Here is a 25,470-nt window from a genome sequence, read left to right as displayed (position 1 = left end):
CTCGGCTCGTTGGTCTAGGGGTATGATTCTCGCTTAGGGTGCGAGAGGTCCCGGGTTCAAATCCCGGACGAGCCCTTTTTTCAGAGGTAAACATACGAATCCTACTCAAAACTCACAATGCCTGACTATTTCTCATTACACTCGCCGCATTGTTGCACAAAATATTTTGAACCTCATAAGAAACATGGATCACCATGCTTACTCTGCCTTCATGCTTAGTCTGTGTGTGTCCCAGGTGATGCTTTCCCAAGCTGTACTTGCTGGCATTTAGGCATCAGATATTTGTCTGTCGATGCCTGCATAAGTCAATTTTTAATACGTCTAATTGCAAGCATGTTGGCTGATATCTCTGCAGTTTTCACACTTGCTCCTCGCTTTCTGAGTGGCTGCTGATACAGCAGAATAGAAGTAGAGAGAATCCTTGAGAGGAACCTTGCTCTAACAGTAAAACACAGCAAGTGAGTTTCTGTAGTGTAGTGGTCATCACGTTCGCCTAACACGCGAAAGGTCCCAGGTTCGAGACCGGGCAGAAACAATGTGCATGAGCTGCTTTTATGTGCACCCTCTAAAACCTTATTATCTCAATGCAAGCTTAAGAAGAGGCGGTCCTTGAACCCAGCGAGCCGTGGGAAACTTCCTTTACTTTTGCAAGACGAAAAAAAGTAATCCGCATCCATCAGTGGTCGCTCTTGTGCCTAGCTTTTTTTTTGTCATGCCATGTTGTATTGTGGGGTCTTTACACTTGTGACATTGCTGTGAAAGTTGTAAGTGCAAACATTGGCAGGTGCAGTCAGAAGAGTCAGATCTGTGCACACCCAGGGCTGTCAGGATGGCCGAGTGGTCTAAGGCGCCAGACTCAAGAGAGCTTGATCTTCAGTGCAACTGAGACTTCTGGTCTCCTCATGGAGGCGTGGGTTCAAATCCCACTTCTGACAGGTTTATTTTACACCCTTAATCGTCCTGTTTTTTGCAGTGCATTCCCCACACACCACAATCTTTGCACGGACCTGTAACATATGACGAGAAATCCACCAACGATCAGGCTGCGCCCTCAATCACAATTCCATGTATTCCTGGAAGGGACACCTCAGGCACACCTTCCGTTAAATTTGCACTCCATCACACAAACTGCCGTGCTGGTTTCTCATTAAGCAGTTGATCCCATCTTTGTTGTGAGGCTCTCCTGCCACCTTTTGGGCGGAGAAGGCACTGTCCCTGCAACAACACAGGCAGACATGTTCAACAGGGCTTCCTGGTTATGTGGGAGGAGCAGATTGTCATTGGTCCCCCCTTGCGAATTTTAATTTACATATGGAAGACAGAGAGGTAGCTGGGAGTAGGCAGTACACACGGACATTGAACTCTATCTTGTGATTTGCAGCCAATTCTAGATTGAGGCAGGAGGAAAGGAGGTGACTTGCCCAACAATGGCCATCCTGGGAATTCAGCCACCCTGGGGCTCCCAGGTGAGTGTTTCAGTCCTGCGAGCCACTCATATAAATCTCGCCTGATCGAGCCTGATCGAGCGCTGAGTGAGCGTGTTTGAATCCAAGAATCAAATGCCTCTGTCTTAGGAGCAAGAATTGGCAGGCCCTCCCTTGCATCTGGGGTGGAAGTCTATGGGGCAAGTGTCCAGGACTTGCAGAGGAGTACAAGTGCCAGAAAGTGCCTGCAGTTCTCATCAGCGCCTTTTTTCTGCTCTCTGGCAGCTAGGATATCGACTGATCCCTTCCTTGCAAGAGTGAGAAAAACAACACCTTGAGAGAAAACATGACTTTGTGTGGTTCACATAGAGAGAGAGCAGCCAAATAGCCCTGCTTTGTTTCTGAAAGATGCATCAGAAATTGCTTAAAATGCCGACTGGGGAATCAGGCTCGTTGGTCTAGGGGTCTGATTCTCGCTTCGGCTGCGAGAGGTCCCGGGTTCAAATCCCGGACGAGCCCATGCTGTGGAATTATTTTTAGGCTGCTTATTATATAGGGCCATTTCTTCTTTTCAATGCTATAAGACGCCGTGTATGGTGAGAAAGTTCCTTTCCCTCGCCGCTATTTCCCACTTTTGGCGTATAGAATTTCAGTGCCGGACTTCTTTGCAACTGCTTTTCTGGGATGGACCATCAGTGTAGGAAAATTAAATGCAAAGTGTTTTTCTAGTGTGGTTTCAGGTATGGTTTTAAAATCGCCTTTTGGAATAAAAGTGGTCCTCGTTCCTTTCTTCCAAAGAAAGAGATCGGGTAAGGAGGGTCCAACTTTGAGCTACATGGACATTGGCCCTTGGTCTGTGCATTCTAGCCCACTACATGCCAAGAAGATTCCTGCAAGCGTGTCTGTTTCTGTAGTGTAGTGGTTATCATGTTCGCTTTACACGCGAAAGGTCCCTGGTTCGAGACCGGGCACAAACAGCAGCTTTCTGTTTTTCACACAGTTTGCATTTACTCTCTCAACTTATAGGAAAGCTGAGATAATGGAAGCTGTCTATCCCTCACCACGTGACGTACTGTGCTCCAGGGGCATCAGTGACAGCTCAAAAAGAGAAGTAACAATAGTTTGCGCCATTCGTTTGCACGTCCTTGTGTACTGAAGGTTGGGCCTACTTCATGAAAGCAAGGCATGAGATCAGAAATGGTTTTATTGTCCTCACCGAGAGCATACACCTAGAACAAACAAAATGTCTGAAGGATAGAGGCATTTTCATTTCTTGTTCGATGACAGCCATGGAAAAGACAGCAACCATATTGCAGAAGAGAGCAGCATGTGCAGTTGCTTGCTTTGGGTGAAGCATTCACTAACTCGCTGCCAATAACCCCCGGAGCCGGTGCGAAAGGCGACTCTTGTGTGCCTCGGCTCGTTGGTCTAGGGGTATGATTCTCGCTTAGGGTGCGAGAGGTCCCGGGTTCAAATCCCGGACGAGCCCTTTTTTCAGAGGTAAATATACGAATCCTACTCAAAACTCACAATGCCTGACTATTTCTCATTACACTCGCCGCATTGTTGCACAAAATATTTTGAACCTCATAAGAAACATGGATCACCATGCTTACTCTGCCTTCATGCTTAGTCTGTGTGTGTCCCAGGTGATGCTTTCCCAAGCTGTACTTGCTGGCATTTAGGCATCAGATATTTGTCTGTCGATGCCTGCATAAGTCAATTTTTAATACGTCTAATTGCAAGCATGTTGGCTGATATCTCTGCAGTTTTCACACTTGCTCCTCGCTTTCTGAGTGGCTGCTGATACAGCAGAATAGAAGTAGAGAGAATCCTTGAGAGGAACCTTGCTCTAACAGTAAAACACAGCAAGTGAGTTTCTGTAGTGTAGTGGTCATCACGTTCGCCTAACACACGAAAGGTCCCAGGTTCGAGACCGGGCAGAAACAATGTGCATGAGCTGCTTTTATGTGCACCCTCTAAAACCTTATTATCTCAATGCAAGCTTAAGAAGAGGCGGTCCTTGAACCCAGCGAGCCGTGGGAAACTTCCTTTACTTTTGCAAGACGAAAAAAAGTAATCCGCATCCATCAGTGGTCGCTCTTGTGCCTAGCTTTTTTATTGTCATGCCATGTTGTATTGTGGGGTCTTTACACTTGTGACATTGCTGTGAAAGTTGTAAGTGCAAACATTGGCAGGTGCAGTCAGAAGAGTCAGATCTGTGCACACCCAGGGCTGTCAGGATGGCCGAGTGGTCTAAGGCGCTAGACTCAAGAGAGCTTGATCTTCAGTGCAACTGAGACTTCTGGTCTCCTCATGGAGGCGTGGGTTCAAATCCCACTTCTGACAGGTTTATTTTACACCCTTAAATCGTCCTGTTTTTTGCAGTGCATTCCCCACACACCACAATCTTTGCACGGACCTGTAACATATGACGAGAAATCCACCAACGATCAGGCTGCGCCCTCAATCACAATTCCATGTATTCCTGGAAGGGACACCTCAGGCACACCTTCCGTTAAATTTGCACTCCATCACACAAACTGCCGTGCTGGTTTCTCATTAAGCAGTTGATCCCATCTTTGTTGTGAGGCTCTCCTGCCACCTTTTGGGCGGAGAAGGCACTGTCCCTGCAACAACACAGGCAGACATGTTCAACAGGGCTTCCTGGTTATGTGGGAGGAGCAGATTGTCATTGGTCCCCCCTTGCGAATTTTAATTTACATATGGAAGACAGAGAGGTAGCTGGGAGTAGGCAGTACACACGGACATTGAACTCTATCTTGTGATTTGCAGCCAATTCTAGATTGAGGCAGGAGGAAAGGAGGTGACTTGCCCAACAATGGCCATCCTGGGAATTCAGCCACCCTGGGGCTCCCAGGTGAGTGTTTCAGTCCTGCGAGCCACTCATATAAATCTCGCCTGATCGAGCCTGATCGAGCGCTGAGTGAGCGTGTTTGAATCCAAGAATCAAATGCCTCTGTCTTAGGAGCAAGAATTGGCAGGCCCTCCCTTGCATCTGGGGTGGAAGTCTATGGGGCAAGTGTCCAGGACTTGCAGAGGAGTACAAGTGCCAGAAAGTGCCTGCAGTTCTCATCAGCGCCTTTTTTTTGCTCTCTGGCAGCTAGGATATCGACTGATCCCTTCCTTGCAAGAGTGAAAAAAACAACACCTTGAGAGAAAACATGACTTTGTGTGGTTCACATAGAGAGAGAGCAGCCAAATAGCCCTGCTTTGTTTCTGAAAGACGCATCAGAAATTGCTTAAAATGCCGACTGGGGAATCAGGCTCGTTGGTCTAGGGGTCTGATTCTCGCTTCGGCTGCGAGAGGTCCCGGGTTCAAATCCCGGACGAGCCCATGCTGTGGAATTATTTTTAGGCTGCTTATTATATAGGGCCATTTCTTCTTTTCAATGCTATAAGACGCCGTGTATGGTGAGAAAGTTCCTTTCCCTCGCCGCTATTTCCCACTTTTGGCGTATAGAATTTCAGTGCCGGACTTCTTTGCAACTGCTTTTCTGGGATGGACCATCAGTGTAGGAAAATTAAATGCAAAGTGTTTTTCTAGTGTGGTTTCAGGTATGGTTTTAAAATCGCCTTTTGGAATAAAAGTGGTCCTCGTTCCTTTCTTCCAAAGAAAGAGATCGGGTAAGGAGGGTCCAACTTTGAGCTACATGGACATTGGCCCTTGGTCTGTGCATTCTAGCCCACTACATGCCAAGAAGATTCCTGCAAGCGTGTCTGTTTCTGTAGTGTAGTGGTTATCACGTTCGCTTTACACGCGAAAGGTCCCTGGTTCGAGACCGGGCACAAACAGCAGCTTTCTGTTTTTCACACAGTTTGCATTTACTCTCTCAACTTATAGGAAAGCTGAGATAATGGAAGCTGTCTATCCCTCACCACGTGACGTACTGTGCTCCAGGGGCATCAGTGACAGCTCAAAAAGAGAAGTAACAATAGTTTGCGCCATTCGTTTGCACGTCCTTGTGTACTGAAGGTTGGGCCTACTTCATGAAAGCAAGGCATGAGATCAGAAATGGTTTTATTGTCCTCACCGAGAGCATACACCTAGAACAAACAAAATGTCTGAAGGATAGAGGCATTTTCATTTCTTGTTCGATGACAGCCATGGAAAAGACAGCAACCATATTGCAGAAGAGAGCAGCATGTGCAGTTGCTTGCTTTGGGTGAAGCATTCACTAACTCGCTGCCAATAACCCCCGGAGCCGGTGCGAAAGGCGACTCTTGTGTGCCTCGGCTCGTTGGTCTAGGGGTATGATTCTCGCTTAGGGTGCGAGAGGTCCCGGGTTCAAATCCTGGACGAGCCCTTTTTTCAGAGGTAAATATACGAATCCTACTCAAAACTCACAATGCCTGACTATTTCTCATTACACTCGCCGCATTGTTGCACAAAATATTTTGAACCTCATAAGAAACATGGATCACCATGCTTACTCTGCCTTCATGCTTAGTCTGTGTGTGTCCCAGGTGATGCTTTCCCAAGCTGTACTTGCTGGCATTTAGGCATCAGATATTTGTCTGTCGATGCCTGCATAAGTCAATTTTTAATACGTCTAATTGCAAGCATGTTGGCTGATATCTCTGCAGTTTTCACACTTGCTCCTCGCTTTCTGAGTGGCTGCTGATACAGCAGAATAGAAGTAGAGAGAATCCTTGAGAGGAACCTTGCTCTAACAGTAAAACACAGCAAGTGAGTTTCTGTAGTGTAGTGGTCATCACGTTCGCCTAACACGCGAAAGGTCCCATGTTCGAGACCGGGCAGAAACAATGTGCATGAGCTGCTTTTATGTGCACCCTCTAAAACCTTATTATCTCAATGCAAGCTTAAGAAGAGGCGGTCCTTGAACCCAGCGAGCCGTGGGAAACTTCCTTTACTTTTGCAAGACGAAAAAAAGTAATCCCCATCCATCAGTGGTCGCTCTTGTGCCTAGCTTTTTTTTTGTCATGCCATGTTGTATTGTGGGGTCTTTACACTTGTGACATTGCTGTGAACGTTGTAAGTGCAAACATTGGCAGGTGCAGTCAGAAGAGTCAGATCTGTGCACACCCAGGGCTGTCAGGATGGCCGAGTGGTCTAAGGCGCCAGACTCAAGAGAGCTTGATCTTCAGTGCAACTGAGACTTCTGGTCTCCTCATGGAGGCGTGGGTTCAAATCCCACTTCTGACAGGTTTATTTTACACCCTTAAATCGTCCTGTTTTTTGCAGTGCATTCCCCACACACCACAATCTTTGCACGGACCTGTAACATATGACGAGAAATCCACCAACGATCAGGCTGCGCCCTCAATCACAATTCCATGTATTCCTGGAAGGGACACCTCAGGCACACCTTCCGTTAAATTTGCACTCCATCACACAAACTGCCGTGCTGGTTTCTCATTAAGCAGTTGATCCCATCTTTGTTGTGAGGCTCTCCTGCCACCTTTTGGGCGGAGAAGGCACTGTCCCTGCAACAACACAGGCAGACATGTTCAACAGGGCTTCCTGGTTATGTGGGAGGAGCAGATTGTCATTGGTCCCCCCTTGCAAATTTTAATTTACATATGGAAGACAGAGAGGTAGCTGGGAGTAGGCAGTACACACGGACATTGAACTCTATCTTGTGATTTGCAGCCAATTCTAGATTGAGGCAGGAGGAAAGGAGGTGACTTGCCCAACAATGGCCATCCTGGGAATTCAGCCACCCTGGGGCTCCCAGGTGAGTGTTTCAGTCCTGCGAGCCACTCATATAAATCTCGCCTGATCGAGCCTGATCGAGCGCTGAGTGAGCGTGTTTGAATCCAAGAATCAAATGCCTCTGTCTTAGGAGCAAGAATTGGCAGGCCCTCCCTTGCATCTGGGGTGGAAGTCTATGGGGCAAGTGTCCAGGACTTGCAGAGGAGTACAAGTGCCAGAAAGTGCCTGCAGTTCTCATCAGCGCCTTTTTTCTGCTCTCTGGCAGCTAGGATATCGACTGATCCCTTCCTTGCAAGAGTGAGAAAAACAACACCTTGAGAGAAAACATGACTTTGTGTGGTTCACATAGAGAGAGAGCAGCCAAATAGCCCTGCTTTGTTTCTGAAAGATGCATCAGAAATTGCTTAAAATGCCGACTGGGGAATCAGGCTCGTTGGTCTAGGGGTCTGATTCTCGCTTCGGCTGCGAGAGGTCCCGGGTTCAAATCCCGGACGAGCCCATGCTGTGGAATTATTTTTAGGCTGCTTATTATATAGGGCCATTTCTTCTTTTCAATGCTATAAGACGCCGTGTATGGTGAGAAAGTTCCTTTCCCTCGCCGCTATTTCCCACTTTTGGCGTATAGAATTTCAGTGCCGGACTTCTTTGCAACTGCTTTTCTGGGATGGACCATCAGTGTAGGAAAATTAAATGCAAAGTGTTTTTCTAGTGTGGTTTCAGGTATGGTTTTAAAATCGCCTTTTGGAATAAAAGTGGTCCTCGTTCCTTTCTTCCAAAGAAAGAGATCGGGTAAGGAGGGTCCAACTTTGAGCTACATGGACATTGGCCCTTGGTCTGTGCATTCTAGCCCACTACATGCCAAGAAGATTCCTGCAAGCGTGTCTGTTTCTGTAGTGTAGTGGTTATCACGTTCGCTTTACACGCGAAAGGTCCCTGGTTCGAGACCGGGCACAAACAGCAGCTTTCTGTTTTTCACACAGTTTGCATTTACTCTCTCAACTTATAGGAAAGCTGAGATAATGGAAGCTGTCTATCCCTCACCACGTGACGTACTGTGCTCCAGGGGCATCAGTGACAGCTCAAAAAGAGAAGTAACAATAGTTTGCGCCATTCGTTTGCACGTCCTTGTGTACTGAAGGTTGGGCCTACTTCATGAAAGCAAGGCATGAGATCAGAAATGGTTTTATTGTCCTCACCGAGAGCATACACCTAGAACAAACAAAATGTCTGAAGGATAGAGGCATTTTCATTTCTTGTTCGATGACAGCCATGGAAAAGACAGCAACCATATTGCAGAAGAGAGCAGCATGTGCAGTTGCTTGCTTTGGGTGAAGCATTCACTAACTCGCTGCCAATAACCCCCGGAGCCGGTGCGAAAGGCGACTCTTGTGTGCCTCGGCTCGTTGGTCTAGGGGTATGATTCTCGCTTAGGGTGCGAGAGGTCCCGGGTTCAAATCCCGGACGAGCCCTTTTTTCAGAGGTAAACATACGAATCCTACTCAAAACTCACAATGCCTGACTATTTCTCATTACACTCGCCGCATTGTTGCACAAAATATTTTGAACCTCATAAGAAACATGGATCACCATGCTTACTCTGCCTTCATGCTTAGTCTGTGTGTGTCCCAGGTGATGCTTTCCCAAGCTGTACTTGCTGGCATTTAGGCATCAGATATTTGTCTGTCGATGCCTGCATAAGTCAATTTTTAATACGTCTAATTGCAAGCATGTTGGCTGATATCTCTGCAGTTTTCACACTTGCTCCTCGCTTTCTGAGTGGCTGCTGATACAGCAGAATAGAAGTAGAGAGAATCCTTGAGAGGAACCTTGCTCTAACAGTAAAACACAGCAAGTGAGTTTCTGTAGTGTAGTGGTCATCACGTTCGCCTAACACGCGAAAGGTCCCAGGTTCGAGACCGGGCAGAAACAATGTGCATGAGCTGCTTTTATGTGCACCCTCTAAAACCTTATTATCTCAATGCAAGCTTAAGAAGAGGCGGTCCTTGAACCCAGCGAGCCGTGGGAAACTTCCTTTACTTTTGCAAGACGAAAAAAAGTAATCCGCATCCATCAGTGGTCGCTCTTGTGCCTAGCTTTTTTTTTGTCATGCCATGTTGTATTGTGGGGTCTTTACACTTGTGACATTGCTGTGAAAGTTGTAAGTGCAAACATTGGCAGGTGCAGTCAGAAGAGTCAGATCTGTGCACACCCAGGGCTGTCAGGATGGCCGAGTGGTCTAAGGCGCCAGACTCAAGAGAGCTTGATCTTCAGTGCAACTGAGACTTCTGGTCTCCTCATGGAGGCGTGGGTTCAAATCCCACTTCTGACAGGTTTATTTTACACCCTTAAATCGTCCTGTTTTTTGCAGTGCATTCCCCACACACCACAATCTTTGCACGGACCTGTAACATATGACGAGAAATCCACCAACGATCAGGCTGCTCCCTCAATCACAATTCCATGTATTCCTGGAAGGGACACCTCAGGCACACCTTCCGTTAAATTTGCACTCCATCACACAAACTGCCGTGCTGGTTTCTCATTAAGCAGTTGATCCCATCTTTGTTGTGAGGCTCTCCTGCCACCTTTTGGGCGGAGAAGGCACTGTCCCTGCAACAACACAGGCAGACATGTTCAACAGGGCTTCCTGGTTATGTGGGAGGAGCAGATTGTCATTGGTCCCCCCTTGCGAATTTTAATTTACATATGGAAGACAGAGAGGTAGCTGGGGTAGGCAGTACACACGGACATTGAACTCTATCTTGTGATTTGCAGCCAATTCTAGATTGAGGCAGGAGGAAAGGAGGTGACTTGCCCAACAATGGCCATCCTGGGAATTCAGCCACCCTGGGGCTCCCAGGTGAGTGTTTCAGTCCTGCGAGCCACTCATATAAATCTCGCCTGATCGAGCCTGATCGAGCGCTGAGTGAGCGTGTTTGAATCCAAGAATCAAATGCCTCTGTCTTAGGAGCAAGAATTGGCAGGCCCTCCCTTGCATCTGGGGTGGAAGTCTATGGGGCAAGTGTCCAGGACTTGCAGAGGAGTACAAGTGCCAGAAAGTGCCTGCAGTTCTCATCAGCGCCTTTTTTTTGCTCTCTGGCAGCTAGGATATCGACTGATCCCTTCCTTGCAAGAGTGAAAAAAACAACACCTTGAGAGAAAACATGACTTTGTGTGGTTCACATAGAGAGAGAGCAGCCAAATAGCCCTGCTTTGTTTCTGAAAGACGCATCAGAAATTGCTTAAAATGCCGACTGGGGAATCAGGCTCGTTGGTCTAGGGGTCTGATTCTCGCTTCGGCTGCGAGAGGTCCCGGGTTCAAATCCCGGACGAGCCCATGCTGTGGAATTATTTTTAGGCTGCTTATTATATAGGGCCATTTCTTCTTTTCAATGCTATAAGACGCCGTGTATGGTGAGAAAGTTCCTTTCCCTCGCCGCTATTTCCCACTTTTGGCGTATAGAATTTCAGTGCCGGACTTCTTTGCAACTGCTTTTCTGGGATGGACCATCAGTGTAGGAAAATTAAATGCAAAGTGTTTTTCTAGTGTGGTTTCAGGTATGGTTTTAAAATCGCCTTTTGGAATAAAAGTGGTCCTCGTTCCTTTCTTCCAAAGAAAGAGATCGGGTAAGGAGGGTCCAACTTTGAGCTACATGGACATTGGCCCTTGGTCTGTGCATTCTAGCCCACTACATGCCAAGAAGATTCCTGCAAGCGTGTCTGTTTCTGTAGTGTAGTGGTTATCACGTTCGCTTTACACGCGAAAGGTCCCTGGTTCGAGACCGGGCACAAACAGCAGCTTTCTGTTTTTCACACAGTTTGCATTTACTCTCTCAACTTATAGGAAAGCTGAGATAATGGAAGCTGTCTATCCCTCACCACGTGACGTACTGTGCTCCAGGGGCATCAGTGACAGCTCAAAAAGAGAAGTAACAATAGTTTGCGCCATTCGTTTGCACGTCCTTGTGTACTGAAGGTTGGGCCTACTTCATGAAAGCAAGGCATGAGATCAGAAATGGTTTTATTGTCCTCACCGAGAGCATACACCTAGAACAAACAAAATGTCTGAAGGATAGAGGCATTTTCATTTCTTGTTCGATGACAGCCATGGAAAAGACAGCAACCATATTGCAGAAGAGAGCAGCATGTGCAGTTGCTTGCTTTGGGTGAAGCATTCACTAACTCGCTGCCAATAACCCCCGGAGCCGGTGCGAAAGGCGACTCTTGTGTGCCTCGGCTCGTTGGTCTAGGGGTATGATTCTCGCTTAGGGTGCGAGAGGTCCCGGGTTCAAATCCTGGACGAGCCCTTTTTTCAGAGGTAAATATACGAATCCTACTCAAAACTCACAATGCCTGACTATTTCTCATTACACTCGCCGCATTGTTGCACAAAATATTTTGAACCTCATAAGAAACATGGATCACCATGCTTACTCTGCCTTCATGCTTAGTCTGTGTGTGTCCCAGGTGATGCTTTCCCAAGCTGTACTTGCTGGCATTTAGGCATCAGATATTTGTCTGTCGATGCCTGCATAAGTCAATTTTTAATACGTCTAATTGCAAGCATGTTGGCTGATATCTCTGCAGTTTTCACACTTGCTCCTCGCTTTCTGAGTGGCTGCTGATACAGCAGAATAGAAGTAGAGAGAATCCTTGAGAGGAACCTTGCTCTAACAGTAAAACACAGCAAGTGAGTTTCTGTAGTGTAGTGGTCATCACGTTCGCCTAACACGCGAAAGGTCCCATGTTCGAGACCGGGCAGAAACAATGTGCATGAGCTGCTTTTATGTGCACCCTCTAAAACCTTATTATCTCAATGCAAGCTTAAGAAGAGGCGGTCCTTGAACCCAGCGAGCCGTGGGAAACTTCCTTTACTTTTGCAAGACGAAAAAAAGTAATCCCCATCCATCAGTGGTCGCTCTTGTGCCTAGCTTTTTTTTTGTCATGCCATGTTGTATTGTGGGGTCTTTACACTTGTGACATTGCTGTGAACGTTGTAAGTGCAAACATTGGCAGGTGCAGTCAGAAGAGTCAGATCTGTGCACACCCAGGGCTGTCAGGATGGCCGAGTGGTCTAAGGCGCCAGACTCAAGAGAGCTTGATCTTCAGTGCAACTGAGACTTCTGGTCTCCTCATGGAGGCGTGGGTTCAAATCCCACTTCTGACAGGTTTATTTTACACCCTTAAATCGTCCTGTTTTTTGCAGTGCATTCCCCACACACCACAATCTTTGCACGGACCTGTAACATATGACGAGAAATCCACCAACGATCAGGCTGCGCCCTCAATCACAATTCCATGTATTCCTGGAAGGGACACCTCAGGCACACCTTCCGTTAAATTTGCACTCCATCACACAAACTGCCGTGCTGGTTTCTCATTAAGCAGTTGATCCCATCTTTGTTGTGAGGCTCTCCTGCCACCTTTTGGGCGGAGAAGGCACTGTCCCTGCAACAACACAGGCAGACATGTTCAACAGGGCTTCCTGGTTATGTGGGAGGAGCAGATTGTCATTGGTCCCCCCTTGCGAATTTTAATTTACATATGGAAGACAGAGAGGTAGCTGGGAGTAGGCAGTACACACGGACATTGAACTCTATCTTGTGATTTGCAGCCAATTCTAGATTGAGGCAGGAGGAAAGGAGGTGACTTGCCCAACAATGGCCATCCTGGGAATTCAGCCACCCTGGGGCTCCCAGGTGAGTGTTTCAGTCCTGCGAGCCACTCATATAAATCTCGCCTGATCGAGCCTGATCGAGCGCTGAGTGAGCGTGTTTGAATCCAAGAATCAAATGCCTCTGTCTTAGGAGCAAGAATTGGCAGGCCCTCCCTTGCATCTGGGGTGGAAGTCTATGGGGCAAGTGTCCAGGACTTGCAGAGGAGTACAAGTGCCAGAAAGTGCCTGCAGTTCTCATCAGCGCCTTTTTTCTGCTCTCTGGCAGCTAGGATATCGACTGATCCCTTCCTTGCAAGAGTGAAAAAAACAACACCTTGAGAGAAAACATGACTTTGTGTGGTTCACATAGAGAGAGAGCAGCCAAATAGCCCTGCTTTGTTTCTGAAAGACGCATCAGAAATTGCTTAAAATGCCGACTGGGGAATAAGGCTCGTTGGTCTAGGGGTCTGATTCTCGCTTCGGCTGCGAGAGGTCCCGGGTTCAAATCCCGGACGAGCCCATGCTGTGGAATTATTTTTAGGCTGCTTATTATATAGGGCCATTTCTTCTTTTCAATGCTATAAGACGCCGTGTATGGTGAGAAAGTTCCTTTCCCTCGCCGCTATTTCCCACTTTTGGCGTATAGAATTTCAGTGCCGGACTTCTTTGCAACTGCTTTTCTGGGGTAGACCATCAGTGTAGGAAAATTAAATGCAAAGTGTTTTTCTAGTGTGGTTTCAGGTATGGTTTTAAAATCACCTTTTGGAATAAAAGTGGTCCTCGTTCCTTTCTTCCAAAGAAAGAGATCGGGTAAGGAGGGTCCAACTTTGAGCTTCATGGACATTGGCCCTTGGTCTGTGCATTCCAGCCCACTACATGCCAAGAAAATTCCTGCAAGCATGTCTGTTTCTGTAGTGTAGTGGTTATCACGTTTGCTTTACACGCGAAAGGTCCCTGGCTCGAGACCGGGCAGAAACAGCAGCTTTCTGTTTTTCACACAGTTTGCATTTACTCTCTCAACTTATAGGAAAGCTGAGATAATGGAAGCTGTCTATCCCTCACCAGCGTGACGTACTGTGCTCCAGGGGCATCAGTGACAGCTCAAAAAGAGAAGTGACGATAGTTTGCGGTATTCGTTTGCACGTCCTTGTGTACTGAAGGTTGGGCCTACTTCATGAAAGCAAGGCATGAGAGCAGAAATGGTTTTATTGACCTCACCGAGAGCATACACCTAGAACAAACAAAATGTCTGAAGGATAGAGGCATTTTCATTTCTTGTTCGATGACGGCCATGGAAAAGACAGCAACCATATTGCAGAAGAGAGCAGCATGTGCAGTTGCTTGCTTTGGGTGAAGCATTCACTAACTCGCTGCCAATAACCCCCGGAGCCGGTGCGAAAGGCGACTCTTGTGTGCCTCGGCTCGTTGGTCTAGGGGTATGATTCTCGCTTAGGGTGCGAGAGGTCCTGGGTTCAAATCCCGGACGAGCCCTTTTTCAGAGGTAAACATACGAATCCTACTCAAAACTCACAATGCCTGACTATTTCTCATTACACTCTCCGCATTGTTGCACAAAATATTTTGAACCTCATAAGAAACATGGATCACCATGCTTTTTCTGCCTTCATGCTTAGTCTGTGTGTGTCCCAGGTGATGCTTTCCCAAGCTGTACTTGCTGGCATTTAGGCATCAGATATTTGTCTGTCGATGCATGCATAAGTCAATTTTTAATACGTCTAATTGCAAGCATGTTGGCTGATATCTCTGCAGTTTTCACACTTGCTCCTCGCTTTCTGAGTGGCTGCTGATACAGCAGAATAGAAGTAGAGTGAATCCTTGAGAGAAACCTTGCTCTAACAGTAAAACACAGCAAGTGAGTTTCTGTAGTGTAGTGGTCATCACGTTCGCCTAACACGCGAAAGGTCCCCGGTTCGAGACCGGGCAGAAACACTGTGCATGAGCTGCTTTTATGTGCACCCTCTAAAACCTTATTATCTCAATGCAAGCTTAAGAAGAGGCGGTCCTTGAACCCAGCGAGCCGTGGGAAACTTCCTTTACTTTTGCAAGAAGAAACAAAGTAATCCGCATCCATCAGTGGTCGCTCTTGTGCCTAGCTTTTTTTTTGTCATGCCATGTTGTATTGTGGGGTCTTTACACTTGTGACATTGCTGTGAACGTTGTAAGTGCAAACATTGGCAGGTGCAGTCAGAAGAGTCAGATCTGTGCACACCCAGGGCTGTCAGGATGGCCGAGTGGTCTAAGGCGCCAGACTCAAGAGCGCTTGATGTTCAGTGCAACTGAGACTTCTGGTCTCCTCATGGAGGCGTGGGTTCAAATCCCACATCTCACAGGTTTCTTTTACACCCTTAAATCGTCCTGTTTTTTGCAGTGCATTCCCCACACACCACAATCTTTGCACGGACCTGTAACATATGACGAGAATTCCACCAACGATCAGGCTGGGCCCTCAATCACAATTCCATGTATTCCTGGAAGGGACACCTCAGGCACACCTTCCGTTAAATTTGCACTCCATCACACAAACTGCCGTGCTGGTTTCTCATTAAGCAGTTGATCCCATCTTTGTTGTGAGGCTCTCCTGCCACCTTTTGGGCGGAGAAGGCACTGTCCCTGCAACAACACAGTGTGGTAAATAATTTTCTTTTACCTGGACTTAATTTGATACAGAAACATAATTAAATAGCTCAGTAAAATGAGAGGCAGAATCCGTGGTATTAGAGGTTCGGAATGGGCTTTATTCCAATGATCGATTATAATCGGTTGCTCCAAGTTCCATCACCACGGAGGTTCAGGAAGTGAAGTACATACTTTATTGACAAGAAGTAACCTTTATAGTACATACATTACAATGAAGCGAATGCAATAGGCGTAACAATTGATAAGGAAAATGACGATCTATCTGCGTAACCAAAAAATGGGTGTAATAAGGAGTAAAAAGGAACATAATTGGTTATGATGTCACATATAGGTGGATCCATAAGATAATACTTGGCATAGATGCGTGCGCAGCAGTATGACGTGTGATTGACGTGCAACTAGGGGGTGAAGGGGACTTGACATTTAGCTCTATATGTGGAGACAAAAAGTCTGGGAGGTCAAGTCAACCTAATCCCAAATCATATCTAACATCCTATGTTTAAAGAACTATGTTATCCACAAAAGAAGGACTCTCGGACAGAATCTATTCTATACTGACTGTGCGTGCGTGTACAAGCGTCTAAGTGTCTACACTGAAAGCGAGGGGGTAGGAATATTCCATGGTAACAGGGCTATGAATTACTTGCATGAGGACAGAGAAGTCGAGCCTTTTGCTCGGTAGCTGGAAGAATGTTTACTTAAACTACTAGACAGGAATGCATCGGCTGAGGGGGAAGCAGATAACTCGAAGGCGAAATACAGTTCTTGGCAGAGAATAGGCTGATGTCAGGCTTCGTGAGCCGCGCAGAGAATGAGACAAAGTTCATGGTCACAGATGCAGGCTCGAACTGGAGTTTTTCAGAGGCAGAAAGCAAGAGGAGTTTGATGACAGAATCAGGGCCTACTTGCCTGGACTGTAAAATGGCATAAGTGAACCATATAAAGCCGGTGGCCTTTCATATTTAGGAATGGAATATCCGGCCTAGTCATGGCGGATCTGACAGAGGGCATGTTGACGGTGGACGCACATGTATTTGCGTCTTCATAACTGGAACTGGAGGGAACATACATGTACTTGTGACATGCACATAGAACCGTTGGGGTCCAAGATAGGGGACATAACTGATCGGGAAAATCCATATTTCCACATTCCCTCCTTGTCCCCTACTTGCCCGTTAAGAGATATCAATCTCCATCAATCCATTGATCTGTTAATATAACATCATTTGTTCTTCTTTCTTCTTCCGGGACGAACGAAATCTTGGTGGTGGAATACACGATGTGGTACACAGACCACAAATCGCTGGTCCACATTGCAGACATAGACAGCAACTGAATAGTATGAGAAGGCCAATACCTAGGAAGGATAAAACTCTCCATCCCCAGGCCGATATCACACTCCAAAACCAACTGGACCAAGTCCAAGTGCCTGGGTTCTGGTGTGTCTGGTTTACAATCTTATGAAGGCGAGTGATGGCTTTATATACAGATGGCGAATTTTCTGGTATGAATACGCAGCAGCTTGATCCGATGACCCTACAAGCTCCGCCCCTATCAGCCAGGATGACGTCAAGAACAAGACGATTTTGAAGCACAACAATCCGCATAGCAGACTGCTCTTCCGTTAAATTGCCTAAGGCGGAAATAGTCTCATTCACTACTGCTTCAAGGGTTCTAGTTAATCTACGTATCAGTTTACTATTAGTAACAGTACCTATATAAGGAAAGATGCCTTTATTGAAATCTGTGTATTTTTCCCATGCTGTTTCAGTGTAATCGACAATTGGGAGATCTCTCCGCTCTCTGTTGTGTACTAAATGAATATTTCTGTAATAATCAGGAGGAGCTAGGAAAACAGGTGGCAAAAGGAATGCAATGTAGCAGGTACCATCCCAGTCTAGAGGTAGACGCATATATGCAGTCTGACCACATATAAAGTAGGAGTGGCGATAAGCTCTAAATGAAGATTTGCCTCGATCACTGAATTCTACTATAGTAGTGCATTTACTATGGCCCATATGTATGGAACCAACCTTTCTTACACATAATTCACCCTTCGCTGGGAATACTGACATGGTGGGCAAGACTAGTTCAACTTCGGATACGACATTTAGAATCATGAGATTAGGTGTAAAATTACCTAATCCATATACTTCATTTTCTAGATCAGTTCCTGTTCTCTTGGGGCGACCCTCCTTGTCAGGGTAGCAGACCTTGAGTAAGACTAGGTTCAGATTTCCCCATACCCAATGATCTTGGTAAACTGCTGTGTCTGAGTCTATGGAATTGATTAAACTAAACCATGCTCCACAGGATCCATTATGTGTAAACGGATGTGGAAAGAAAGGCAGGACTCCTTCATAATTCTGATAGGGAGGGAGTCGGCCACACACCCAACAATTAGTGGCATTACTAGTCTGATGGGAATGATGTAACATACTAATGAAAGTGTTATTGCGCAGCGCAAGTCTATAAGACAATTCATGCGGAGGTAAGTCACTAAAAGAATGTTCAGCAGTAACATTATAAACATGTCTAGAAATAGGGTAATATATGTGCAACAATATGCTTGCAGTAATTATTAAAAGACTCAAGAAAAACAAGATTATTAATGTCACTATGCAATGGCTACGCAGTGATTTACAATACGCCTGTCGTTTCATCATTTTTCGCGACTGTCCATGATTCAGGTCTAGAGGATACATGTCAGAGACAGATTCAACCGCTTCACCTAGGAGAGGACTTAAACAATCAAATCGTCTGACGTTCTAGGCCTCAATTTAACTTTATAGAGTTCGGTTTCAGTTTTTTCAACCAAAGGAAGTTTTGAATCAGTCTGTGAGGGAGTGCAGGGTACAATGTCTATATCCGAGGATTGTCCATGAAATTTCTTGATATGACTTGAATGAATCCAGCCCTTGCGGCCCTCGATCTTCACGGCTGTTCTTGTGGTCAGCAGAACCAACTTGGGTGTCTTCCACCTGGGCTCCAGCTGAGTCTTTCGGTCGAAATTTTTCACAAACACGAAATCACCCGGAACTACGTCATGGGGTTTCACCTCAGTGTTGTCGGGAAATGCTGCAGCAACCTGTGAACGACAAGATTGTAGTGCAGACATCAAGGAAGCCAAGTAATCTGTCAGCATATTACAGTCAATATCAGTTATTTTGCGTGGTATGGGCGTCCCCCACATATTTGGTGGTCTGCCGAAGATCACCTCATACGGGGATAGCCCTGTTCGAGAGTGTGCTACCATTCTCATGTAAAAGAGTGCAACTGGTAATGCTACTATCCAGTCGACACCTTTCTCTCTGCATATTTTGGACAGTCTGATTTTCAGTATCTGATTATGTCTTTCTACGAGACCTGCTGCCTCGGGGTGTCGAACACAGTGGAATTTCCACTGATATCCTAGCAGAAGTGAAACATGTTTCATTAATTCGGATGAGAACGGCTGGCCGTTATCTGAGTAGACAACACGTGGTAAACCGTATCGTGGGAAGAATTCTCGAACCAACTGTTTGGCAGTAGTCGGGGCAGTGTAATCTGAAACCGGGTATGCCTCCGTCCAACGGGACAGAGCGCAGACAACTACGAGAACATATTTGAATCCTCGACATCGTTCCATCTGGATATAATCCATCTGGAGGACTTCAAAAGGGTGGTCAGGAGGATGAAATCCACCCTGTTCTACGGGAACGCTTTTTCCTGGGTTGAACTGGCAACAGATCATACAGGTACGGACCTTTTGTTTGGCTGCTGCTCGTAAATGTTTATTGAACCAAATGTGTTGAATGCTGTCTAGCATAGCTTTTTCTCCTAGATGCGCTGGACTATGTATAGTGTTAATTATAACTTGGACCATTGAATCAGGAAGGAACCATACAGACTTTTCCTTCATCATCCATCCTTGGTCCGTTTGGATCCCTCCTAATTCAGTCCATTTCTTTATTTCGTCTGGTGTAGCATGTGTCTGTATGTCAATTACGTCAAGGGTAGGATCTTTAACTGTCATACAATGTGTCGGTGTCGGGACTATTGTCTTTGTCATGTCGGGGGTTTGAGTTTGAGCAGTCTGTTTAGCTGTTCTGTCGGCTAGATCATTGCCTTGGGAAATGATATCAGTAACCTTCGTATGAGCCTTACATTTCATAATTGATATTGCAGTGGGTAGATGTATTGCATCTAATAAGGCATGAATGAGGGGTCCGTGCTGAATGTGGGCACCGTGGGAAGTTAAATAACCTCTCTCTCGCCACAGCACGCCGAAGTCATGTACAACTCCGAATGCATAACGTGAATCAGTGTATATGTTGACTTTTTTATTTGTGGCTTGAATACAGGCTTGTGTCAGAGCGATGAGCTCTGCGGCTTGAGCTGACAAAGTATTTATACGATTAGTTTCAATGACTTCAGTATCTGTGGTGACTGCGTAAGCAGCCACTAACTCTCCTGTACTTGTTCTCATACATGAACCATCTACATACAACGTCAGGTCTGGATCTGACAATGGGACATCTGTCAAGTCTTGTCTGGGTTTTGTCGTTATAGTAATAACTTCAATACAGTCATGAGCTAGTGGGTCTGTTCCGGTTACTGGCAAAAGTGTGGCAGGATTCAATGTGTTACAGCGTCTGATTTCTATATGTGGCTGAAACAATGTAAGTTCATACCCTGTAAGTCGCGCTATAGTCAAGTGTTGTGTTTGCGTTCTATTTACAAGGACCTCTACTGTGTGTGGTACTTGAACTGTCAATGGATGTCCTAACACTATGGCATCGCTTTGTCTGATTGCTAAAGCTGTCGCTGCTACTGATTTCAGGCATGCAGGCAAAGCCTGAGCTACTGGATCTAATGTACTACAAAAATAAGCACATGGTTTGTGTGCTCCTGCTTGTTCCTGTGTGAGTACTGACAAGGCAGTACCTTCGCGTTCTGTAACAAAAAGTGTAAACTGTTTTCTGTAACATGGTGTTGCTAAAACAGGTGCTTGACACAAAGCTTTCTTTAGGCTTTCAAAAGCTTGTGTATGTTCTTGAGTCCAAGGGAGAACAGTCGATGTGGCTGCCTCCTGTGTTGTCAACTGAATGAGTGGTTTTGCTAGAAATGCATACTGAGGGATCCACTGCCTACAATATGAAGTGAGGCCTATGAAAGCCCGTACCTCCTTTTGTGTCTTGGGTATTGGCATGTTAGCTATTAATTGAATGCGGTCGGGTGTAAGCTGCCTTCCCTCCTTGGACAGCGAGTGTCCAAGATAAACAACTCGCTGGACACAGAATTGCAGCTTAGAAGGGGACACCTTGTGCCCCTTTTCGGCTAGAAATTGTAAAACTGTCAGTGATGCTTTTTCACATTCCGGTTCGCTTCTTGCGGTGATCAGCAGATCATCGACGTATTGAAGCAGGGCAGTGTTAACTGGCATGTGGATACTGTCAAGTTCTCGTTTCAGTGCTTGGCTATAGATGCTGGGGCTTTCTGTAAATCCTTGAGGTGCGCGTGAGAATTTAAAGCTACGTCCATTTAAACTAAATCCGAACAAATATTGGCTTTCCGGATCTATTGGGACGCTAAAAAAGGCATTCTTGAGATCAATTACAGTAAAGAATGTTGCTTCGGAATCAATGGCTGTCAGTAATGACGAGATATCTGGGACCACAGGGAATTGTGGCACAATGCACTTGTTTAATTCGCGCAGATCAATAACCAATCGATATACTGGCGGGGCCTTAGGATCTGTTCGTTTAAGAATCGGAATTATCGGTGAATTACATACATTGGAGTCTGTTTCTACAACTACTCCTTGGGCAATAAGCTCGTCAATGATTTGTAGTAAAGCCACTACAGCATCTGGTGGTAACTTGTATTGTCGCATTCGTGGTAGCACCACTCCTGCCTTTAATGTGACTCTATATGGTGTAATATTCATGCAACCAACATCAGTAGGGCCTTGTGCCCATAGACGTGTAGGTAAAGTCTGCAGTCGGGGATCCATGTCTCTAGACACATAGTGACCTTTAAAATCACGTAAAAACAACCTTACTCCTTCCGGAGAACAACATATTATGGCTCCTAGAGCTTTCAATGTTTTTATTCCTAGCAAGTTTTCTGGACATGATTTAGTAAGCAATAAATCTGTAGTTCGGGTCAGAGGTCCTATCGTAAGTGGCAGAGGTTGTGACACTTCATTAACAATAGGTTTTCCTGAAAAACCAACGGAAATATTCTGTGAGCCTGAGAGGGGTGCCCCTGGAACTTCACTACGTTTTATAGTTGTTCGACTTGCCCCTGTATCGAGTAAAAATTTCCTATCTTGGCCTAATAATTCACTATGTACATAAGGTCCTTCTTGATCTACAGGAATCTCGATAAGGGGTAAATCAACTTCCCTCTCTAGGCTAGTTCATGCGTAACGCTGATACTCAGGATATTCATACTGTGCGGTCTGATACATTTGTCGGGTTGTTGTCTGTGTGGCAGCAACAGGCAACGGTGGTGCAGCTGGCACAAACTGTATTGGCTGTTGTGCTGCTGGCATGGCCTGGGCATGCTGCAGAGCTCCTTGTTCATTCTGCTCTTGTCTAAATGGCCGTGGTCTTTCTTGTGTTTTACCTATGGCGATATTATGTTTTAAAACTGGACAATCGTGTACATAATGACCTGGCTTTTTACAATAATTGCATGTCCCTTTTACAGGTCCTGCTGAATCGGAATGTGTCATACCCTTTTTATGTCCTTCAGCTGGAACTGTCTGGGAAACTAACATTTTCATTTTCGTGTCTTTCATGCGTCTGTGTTCATGTTCTTGTTCCTCTCTAATTCTATTGTGATGGTACTGTAACATTTGTAACATTTGTGATGGAGTGTTACCTTGCCAGGTACTCTCGAATTTTAATACTCTATTCTTTACTGGTGGCAGGGCATTTTCTACTAATTTTGTTACAAACAGATGTGGGTATGATTCGCTACTTGCTTTTATGCCACTATTTATACCAAAACATTTTTCAAATCGGGCATAGTAATCACTAGTGTCTTCATCTTGCTTCTGTTTACAGGCTGAAATTGTACCCCAATCTTCCTTTTTCGTAGTTAATAAACGTGGCAGTACCTGTACTAATAAACCTGGCAGTGCTTTAGTTTTATCCCCAAGTCCTGCTCCTGCAGTTCGGGCCTTTTCTTCCGCTTCTAACACTGACCATTCTATCTTTTGGTCTCCTACCTCCCACTCTTTTTCCTTGAGTTTCTCATAAATACCAGCAGGCATCAATACCTTTAATATTGTCATAATGTCGAGATAGGTATACTCTCCCATGAGTAACATGTCTTTAATTTCCCGGTGAAAACCCGCTGGATCTTTGTCATGACTGGGTACCACTTTCTTCATTTGTAACAATTCTATTTTCGATATGGGCGTATATACAAATACGCGCTTGAACTCGTTGTCCTCGCCTTTTATTGGGTGCACTTCTCGTAAGGGATTCTGTCTATCCATGTGATACGTGGTTCTTTCCTTGACGGGCAATGAGATATGCTCTGCGCATACAAAAAGAATATACTGCTTTCTTGATTCTAGAATTTCTTTAATTAATTTAGCACCTGCACCTCTCCATTTATTCATAAGCAATTCAGTCAGTATGTCAGGTAAGGGACCAGGGTCCGAATGCTGACTTCGATATAGTATAATGAGTTGTTGAATCATATAAATCCCAGCTAACCTCTGTTCATCTGGGGTAAGATTCAAAAATGTGCGTACTACTGTATCATCACTATATTTTCCGGGACTGTCCACCCAATGGACAGCTGCCCTGGCTAAATCTTGTTCATCCATAGAATCGAGAAAATGATAACCCCTTCGTTCTCGGAGTAGTTTGTCGGCGGTTTGGAACGAATGCTCGTTAGACCTTATATTAATTATAGGTATTTGGAAATTCCTGTTATTATCTGGACATATCAGACGTATTGAGTCAGTAAGACGTCTATTATTATTACAGGATCTTCCTCTACCTACATAGGCTATGGTGTCTGACTGTCCTGTGGGCAGTCCTGACCCTTCTTCCTCGCTTTGTTCGAACTCGTCTACCTCTAATCTCTCTTCGTGTAGGCGCTCTATTTCTTTACGGATCTTTCGGCACATGGCTATTATACAATTTTGTTTATCATGTCTCCCTTCTGATATATTCTGGCTCCATCTTGTAAGAATTTGCATTGCTTCCGGGTCTACCCCCGGTCGGTCTTGATTTCTGATCACACAGTTTATGAGGAAACGTAACAGTTCCCCCTGTATCTCTACTTTCTGGTATTCCATAGCTCTGTTAATACATTCTGGATCTCGCCCTGTTTGGACAAAATGATATATTTTATCTAGATGCGCAGTCATTCCTGGTAACTTTCCTAAATACACTGCGGCTCGTCTGATACGCAATGATGCCAGGGTCATTTCGTCCTCTTTACCGGGCACAGGGTCATATCTGCAATCTATAAGAAGTTCCTTCAGCGTACGGGCACTTATGAGTTTGGGTGTACGTGAATGTGCTGACTCTTGAAAAGTAAGTTTATTTATTCTGGGTGGCGTAGAAAAGATATTGGTAGCACCTCCCGTGGCCCCATCTGGGGTGTCGGGTGTGAAAGGATTCGTCGAACGTGACACAGCAACTACAGGTGTGGACACAGCTATAGAAGTAGCTGTAGGAGCGGATGCAGAAACAGATGTGCTTGCCAGAACTTGTGACTCGATTTGTTGCTGTAGGGATACGGGTGCTGGATCTTGGCGTTGGACCTCCCTGGTATGCGGTCTATGCGGGGCGGAATTAGCATATTCGGGAGCTGCGTCATCTAAATATGAGGAAAGAAAAACATCTTCTGCGGTTCTAGGATGCCCCTTAGGATGTACCTTTATTGGGAACAATGGGGGTGGCAAGTCTTTCGGTATTTCTGGAGTAGCCTTAGGTAATCCTTCGGCCAGAAGGGGATACATACCATTCATAAGGGCATTTCTTTGTCTGTCTACTTGTTCTGATTTCACTCGGATACCTTCCTCAATTAATAGATTTTCTCGAACTTTATTTGAACTTTCTTTATTCTTTTCTTCCTGTCTACGTGCTTTTTCTGTGCGTCTATGAGATTCTTTACGCCATAACTCAACGGCGTCTTTCTGTGACTGTCTGACTTTCCTTTTCCATAACTCTTCCTCGACTTTCATGATGCACTCTGCATCCCAGGTTCCCGCTGCGGGCCACCTCTGACTTTCTGGTAATCCCTTGGTGTAGTCTACCCATAAATCAAGAAATAATATAGCGTCTAAGCCATGTTTGTGATACATGAAGTGCCCTGGAGTGTCCCTAGGAGGAATAGGGACGGCTTCTTCGAGAACCCCTTTTCTAGTAGTGATCTGTCTTAATTTCGAAAAGAGCGGCATATTGACAACTGATCCGATACTTAATCTTGAACACACTTAATACAAAAGCACAGTAATGAACAACCATTCATACCACAATATGCAGGACGTTTAACACATTAAACATTAAACATTAAAACATTTTTAACCTTTAAAATAACCAACAATGATGATCGTCTGCATAACTAATCACCAAGCTTAATTCTTGACAATAACTAGATACTTCGGAATACTTGATATACTGCTAAACAGTACAGATACACTGCTAAAACAGTGCAGACCGGATTTGTGTACCCAAACCCGTCTTGACCGGCACAACCTATGTGCACGTCAGAAATGCCTCCCCAGCAATGGTACTCACCGGGTAGCTTCGGAAACGGAAGGCCTCGGTAACTTGAACATGAACCGGACTGGACTCGACTCGACTCGTCGGACACTGGGCTTGACTTCGAACTGGTGGGTCTCTGTATACCTCGGATCTTGCTCTCTCAGCTAGGCTCTGGTCGGGATACTTCGCACTTCTCACCGCCTCGTCTGGGTGTTGATCGCAGTCTCAGTCGCCCCCGCTTGACCGGAGGGAGATACAGGAAATCCTGCTGGTACGCGTTATTGTCCGTCCAGCTGTGGCAGGAGACCGGGC

The 25,470-nt window shown here is 45.6% G+C and overlaps 9 non-coding genes across 9 annotated transcripts; all 9 read left to right on the top strand.

The window, feature by feature from the left end:
* Positions 1–3: 3 nt before the first annotated feature.
* TRNAP-AGG (transfer RNA proline (anticodon AGG)) lies at positions 4–75 on the top strand. Its single transcript has one exon. It is a non-coding gene; the product is annotated as a tRNA-Pro (tRNA).
* A 748-nt stretch (positions 76–823) lies between these two features.
* On the top strand, positions 824–935 carry TRNAL-CAA (transfer RNA leucine (anticodon CAA)). Its single transcript has 2 exons — positions 824–861; positions 890–935. It is a non-coding gene; the product is annotated as a tRNA-Leu (tRNA).
* A 1,906-nt stretch (positions 936–2,841) lies between these two features.
* On the top strand, positions 2,842–2,913 carry TRNAP-AGG (transfer RNA proline (anticodon AGG)). Its single transcript has one exon. It is a non-coding gene; the product is annotated as a tRNA-Pro (tRNA).
* Positions 2,914–6,500: 3,587 nt separating this feature from the next.
* On the top strand, positions 6,501–6,612 carry TRNAL-CAA (transfer RNA leucine (anticodon CAA)). The gene is made up of 2 exons: positions 6,501–6,538; positions 6,567–6,612. It is a non-coding gene; the product is annotated as a tRNA-Leu (tRNA).
* Positions 6,613–8,519: 1,907 nt separating this feature from the next.
* TRNAP-AGG (transfer RNA proline (anticodon AGG)) lies at positions 8,520–8,591 on the top strand. Its single transcript has one exon. It is a non-coding gene; the product is annotated as a tRNA-Pro (tRNA).
* Positions 8,592–9,339: 748 nt separating this feature from the next.
* On the top strand, positions 9,340–9,451 carry TRNAL-CAA (transfer RNA leucine (anticodon CAA)). Its single transcript has 2 exons — positions 9,340–9,377; positions 9,406–9,451. It is a non-coding gene; the product is annotated as a tRNA-Leu (tRNA).
* Positions 9,452–12,177: 2,726 nt separating this feature from the next.
* TRNAL-CAA (transfer RNA leucine (anticodon CAA)) lies at positions 12,178–12,289 on the top strand. Its single transcript has 2 exons — positions 12,178–12,215; positions 12,244–12,289. It is a non-coding gene; the product is annotated as a tRNA-Leu (tRNA).
* Positions 12,290–14,197: 1,908 nt separating this feature from the next.
* Positions 14,198–14,269, top strand: TRNAP-AGG (transfer RNA proline (anticodon AGG)). Its single transcript has one exon. It is a non-coding gene; the product is annotated as a tRNA-Pro (tRNA).
* A 386-nt stretch (positions 14,270–14,655) lies between these two features.
* Positions 14,656–14,728, top strand: TRNAV-AAC (transfer RNA valine (anticodon AAC)). The gene has a single exon. It is a non-coding gene; the product is annotated as a tRNA-Val (tRNA).
* Positions 14,729–25,470: the final 10,742 nt, after the last annotated feature.

The sequence above is a fragment of the Triturus cristatus genome, chromosome 10 (genome assembly GCF_964204655.1).
Source record: "Triturus cristatus chromosome 10, aTriCri1.1, whole genome shotgun sequence".
Taxonomy (NCBI): Eukaryota; Metazoa; Chordata; class Amphibia; order Caudata; family Salamandridae; genus Triturus; species Triturus cristatus.
Note: the sequence above shows the minus strand (reverse complement) of the source record. Positions and strands in the feature narration are given on the sequence as shown.